We start from the raw sequence: 6320 nt of genomic DNA on the forward strand, positions 1-6320 counted from the left end.
AAAGGAATCCAAATTGGAAAAGAAGAAGTAAAACTGTCACTGTTTGCAGATGACATGATACTATACATAGAGAATCCTAAAGATGCTACCAGAAAACTACTAGAGCTAATCAATGAATTTGGTGAAGTAGCAGGATACAAAATTAATGCACAGAAATCTCTTGCATTCCTATATACTAATGATGAAAAATCTGAAATTGAAATTAAGAAAACACTCCCGTTTACCATTGCAACAAAAAGAATAAAATATCTAGGAATAAACCTACCTAAGGAGACAAAAGACCTGTATGCAGAAAATTATAGGACACTGATGAAAGAAATTAAAGATGATACAAATAGATGGAGAGATATACCATGTTCTTGGATTGGAAGAATCAACATTGGGAAAATGACTCTGCTACCCAAAGCAATCTACAGATTCAATGCAATCCCTATCAAACTACCACTGGCATTTTTCACAGAACTAGAACAAAAAATTTCACAATTTGTATGGAAACACAAAAGACCCCGAATAGCCAAAGCAATCTTGAGAACGAAAAATGGAGCTAGAGGAATCAGGCTCCCTGACTTCAGACTATATTACAAAGCTACAGTAATCAAGACAGTTTGGTACTGGCACAAAAACAGAAACATAGATCAATGGAACAGGATAGAAAGCCCAGAGATAAACCCACGCACATATGGTCACCTTATCTTTGATAAAGGAGGCAAGCATATACAGTGGAGAAAAGACAGCCTCTTCAATAAGTGGTGCTGGGAAAACTGGACAGGTACATGTAAAAGTATGAAATTAGAACACTCCCTGACACCATACACAAAAATAAACTCAAAATGGATTAAAGACCTAAGTGTAAGGCCAGACACTATCAAACTCTTAGAGGAAAACATAGGCAGAACACTCTATGACATAAATCACAGCAAGATCCTTTTTGACCCACCTCCTAGAGAAATGGAAATAAAAACAAAAATAAATAAATGGGACCTAATGAAACTTAAAAGCTTTTGCACAGCAAAGGAAACCATAAACAAGACCAAAAGACAACCCTCAGAATGGGAGAAAATATTTGCAAATGAAGCAACTGACAAAGGATTAATCTCCAAGATTTACAAGCAGCTCATGCAGCTCAATAACAAAAAAACAAACAACCCAATCCAAGAATGGGCAGAAGACCTAAATAGACATTTCTCCAAAGAAGATATACAGATTGCCAACAGACACATGAAAGAATGCTCAACATCATTAATCATTAGAGAAATGCAAATCAAAACTACAATGAGGTATCATCTCACACCGGTCAGAATGGCCATCATCAAAAAATCTAGAAACAATAAATGCTGGAGAGGGTGTGGAGAAAAGGGAACACTCTTGCACTGTTGGTGGGAATGTAAATTGATACAGCCACTATGGAGAACAGTATGGAGGTTCCTTAAAAAACTAAAAATAGAACTACCATACGACCCAGCAATCCCACTACTGGGCATATACCCTGAGAAAACCATAATTCAGAAAGAGTCATGTACCAAAATATTCATTGCAGCTCTGTTTACAATAGCCAGGACATGGAAGCAACCTAGGTGTCCATCATCAGATGAATGGATAAAGAAGATGTGGCACATATATACAATGGAATATTACTCAGCCATAAAAAGAAATGAAATGGAGGTATTTGTAATGAGGTGGATGGAGTTAGAGTCTGTCATACAGAGTGAAGTAAGTCAGAAAGAGAAAAACAAATACAGTATGCTAACACATATATATGGAATCTAAGGGGGAAAAAAAAGGTCATGAAAAACCTAGTGGCAAGATGGGAATAAAGACACAGACCTACTAGAGAATGGACTTGAGGATATGGGGAGGGGGAGGGGTGAGATGTGACAGGGTGAGAGAGTGGCATGGACATATATACACTACCAAATGTAAAATAGATAGCTAGTGGGAAGCAGCCGCATAGCACAGGGAGATCAGCTCGGTGCTTTGTGACCACCTAGAGGGGTGGGATAGGGAGGATGGGAGGGAGGGAGGGAGATGCAAGAGGGAAGAGATATGGGAACATATGTATATGTATAACTGATTCACTTTGTTATAAAGCAGAAAGTAACACACCATTGTAAAGTAATTATACTTCAATAAAGATGTTTAAAAAAAATAAAAAATAAAAATAAAAAAAAATAAAAAGAAACCTGGAGTAGCAATTCTCATATCAGACAAAATAGACTTTAAAATAAAGACTATTACAAGAGACAAAGAAGGACACTACATAATGATCAAGGGATCAATCCAAGAAGAAGATAAAACAATTGTAAATATTTATGCACCCAACATAGGAGCACCTCAACACATAAGGCAAATGCTAACAGCCATAAAAGGGGAAATCAACAGTAACACAATCATAGTAGGGGACTTTAACACCCCACTTTCACCAATGGACAGATCATCCAAATGAAAATAAATAAAGAAACACAAGCTTTAAATGACACATTAAACAAGATGGACTTAATTGATATTTATAGGACATTTCATCCAAAAACAACAGAATACAGTTTCTTCTCAAGTGCTCATGGAACATTCTCCGGGATAGATCATATCTTGGGTCAGAAATCAAGCATTGGTAAATTTAAGAAAATTGAAATCGTATCAAGTATCTTTTCTGACTGCAACGCTATGAGACTAGATATCAATTACAGGGAAAAATCTGTAAAAAATACAAACACATGGAGGCTAAACAATACACTACTTAATAACCAAGAGATCACTGAACAAATCAAAAAATACCTAGAAACAAATGACAATGAACACAATGACGACCCAAAACCTATGGGATGCAGCAAAAGCAGTTCTAAGAGGGAAGTTTATAGCAATACAATCCTACCTCAAGAAACAAGAAACATCTCAAATAAACAACCTAACCTTACACCTAATGCAATTAGAGAAAGAAGAACAAAAAAACCCCAAAGTTAGCAGAAGGAAAGAAATCATAAAGATCAGATCAGAAATAAATGAAAAAGAAGTGAAGGAAACAATAGCAAAGATCAAATAAAACCAAACGCTGGTTCTTTGAGAAGATAAAGAAAATTGATAAACCATTAGCCAGACTCATCAAGAAAAAAAGGGAGAAGACTCAAATCAATAGAATTAGAAATGAAAAAGAAGAAGTAACAACTGACACTGCAGAAATACAAAGGATCATGAGAGAGTACTACAAGCATCTATATGCCAATAAAATGGACAACCTGGAAGAAATGGACAAATTCTTAGAAAAGCACAACCTTCTGAGACTGAACCAGGAAGAAATAGAAAATATAAACAAATCAATCACCAGCACTGAAATTGAGACTGCGATTAAAAATCTTCCGACAAACAAAAGCCCAGGACCAGATGGCTTCACAGGCGAATTCTATCAAACATTTAGAGAAAACCTAACACTTATCCTTCTCAAACTCTTCCAAAATATAGCAGAGGGAGGAACACTCCCAAACTCATTCTACAAGGCCACCATCACCCTGATACCAAAACCAGACGAAGATGTCACAAAGAAAGAAAACTATAGGCCAATATCACTGATGACCATAGATGCAAAAATCCTGAACAGAATACTAGCAAACAGAATCCAACAGCGCATTAAAAGGATCATACACCATGATCAAGTGGGGTTTATCCCAGGAACGCAAGGATTCTTCAATATATGCAAATCAATCAATGTGATAAACCATATTAACAAATTGAAGGAGAAAAACCATATGATCATCTCAATAGATGCAGAAAAACCTTTCGACAAAATTCAACACCCATTTATGATAAAAACTCCTCAGAAAGTAGGCATAGAGGAAACTTGCCTCAACATAATAAAGGCCATATATGACAAACCCACAGCCAACATCGTTTTCAATGGTGAAAAATTGAAACCATTTCCTCTAAATCAGGAACAAGACAAGGTTGTCCACACTCACCACTATTATTCAACATAGTTTTGGAAGTTTTAGCCACAGCAGTCAGAGAAGAAAAAGAAAAGGAATCCAAATCAGAAAGAAGAAGGAAAGTTGTCACTGTTTGCAGATGGCACGATACTATACATAGAGAATCCTAAAGATGCTACCAGAAAACTACTAGAGCTAATCAATGAATTTGGTAAAGTAGCAGGATACAAAATTAATGCACAGAAATCTAACATTCCTATACACTAATGATGAAAAATCTGAAAGAGAAATTAAGGAAACACTCCCATTTACCATTGCAACAAAAAGAATAAAATACCTAGGAGTAAACCTACCTAAGGAGACAAAAGATCTCTATGCAGAAAACTATAAGACACTGGAAAGAAATTAAAGATGATACCAACAGATGGAGAGATATACCATGTTCTTGGATTGGAAGAATCAACATTGTAAAAATGACTATACTACCCAAAGCAATCTACAGATTCAATGCAATCCCTATCAAACTACCACTGGCATTTTTCACAGAACTAGAACAAAAAATTTCACAATTTGTATGGAAACACAAAAGACCCCGAATAGCCAAAGCAATCTTGAGAAAGAAAAACAGAGCTGGAGGAATCAGACCCCTGGACTTCAGACTATACTACAAGGCTACAGTAATCAAGACAGTATGGTACTGGCTCAAAAAAAGAAATATAGATCAATGGAACAGGACTGAAAGCCCAGAGATAAACCCACGCACCTATGGTCACCTTATCTTTGATAAAGGAGGCAAGAATATACAATGGAGAAAAGAAAGCCTCTTCAATAAGTGGTGCTGGGAAAACTGGACAGCTACATGGAAAAGAATGAAATTAGAACACTCCCTAACACCATACACAAAAATAAATTCAAAATGGTTTAAAGACCTAAATATAAGGCCAGACACTATCAAACTCTTAGAGGAAAACATAGGCAGAACACTCTATGACATAAATCACAGCAAGATCCTTTTTGACCCACCTCCTAGAGAAATAGAAATAAAAACAAAAATAAACAAATGGAAACTAATGAAACTTAAAAGCTTTTGCACAGCAAAGGTAGCCATAAACAGTACGAAAAGGCAACCCTCAGAATGGGAAAAAATATTTGCAAATGAAGCAACTAACAAAGGATTAATCTCCAAAATTTACAAGCAGCTCATGCAGCTCAATATCAAAAAAACAAACAACCCAATCCAAAAATGGGCAGAAGACCTAAATAGACATTTCTCCAAAGAAGATATACAGACTGCCAACAAACACAGGAAAGGATGCTCAACATCACTAATCATTAGAGAAATGCAAATCGAAACTACAATGAGATATCATCTCACACCGGTCAGAATGGCCATCATCAAAAAATCTAGAAACAATAAATGCTGGAGAGGGTGTGGAGAAAAGGGGACCCTCTTGCACTGTTGGTGGGAATGTAAATTGATACAGCCACTATGGAGAACAGTATGGAGGTTCCTTAAAAAACTAAAAATAGAACTACCATGTGACCCAGCAATCCCACTACTGAGCATATACCCTGAGAAAACCATAATTCAAAAAGAGTCATGTACCACAATGTTCATTGCAGCTCTATTTACAGTAGCCAGGACATGGAAGAACCTAAGTGTCCATCGACAGATGAATGGATAAAGAAGATGTGGCACATATATACAATGGAATATTACTCAGCCATAAAAAGAAACGAAATTGAGCTATTTGTAGTGAGGTGGATGGACCTAGAGTCTGTCATACAGAGTGAAGTAATTCAGAAAGAGAAAAACGATTACCGTATGCTAACACATATATATATATGTAATCTTAAAAAAAAAACAGTTCTGAAGAACCTAGGGGCAGGACAGGAATAAAGACGCAGACATAGAGAATGGACTTGAGGACACAGGGAGGGGGAAGGGTAAGCTGGGACGAAGTGAGAGAGGGGCATGGACATATATACACCACCAAATGTAAAATAGATAGCTAGTGGGGAGCAGCCACATAGCACAGGGAGATCAGCTCGGTGCTTTGTGACCACCTAGAGGGGTGGGATAGGGAGGGTGGGAGGGAGACGCAAGACGGAGGAGATATGGGGATATATGTATATGTATAGCTGATTCACTTTGTTATAAAGCAGAAACTAACACACCATTGTAACGCAATTATACTCCAATAAAGATGTTAAAAAAAAATCAAAGCTCTTCTCAAGAATTTTTTGACACAGTGAGTAATACCCTTCATGCATATTCCTGGGCCCTAGACCCAGATTTTCTCATCCAGTTGGTAAGGTTGAGGTCCAATAATCTGCATTTATTTTAACTTTTTATTTGGAAATGATTTCAGACTTACAGAAAATGTTGCAAGAATAGTAATTATA

This window comes from Eubalaena glacialis, chromosome X, assembly GCF_028564815.1.
Source record: "Eubalaena glacialis isolate mEubGla1 chromosome X, mEubGla1.1.hap2.+ XY, whole genome shotgun sequence".
Taxonomy (NCBI): Eukaryota; Metazoa; Chordata; class Mammalia; order Artiodactyla; family Balaenidae; genus Eubalaena; species Eubalaena glacialis.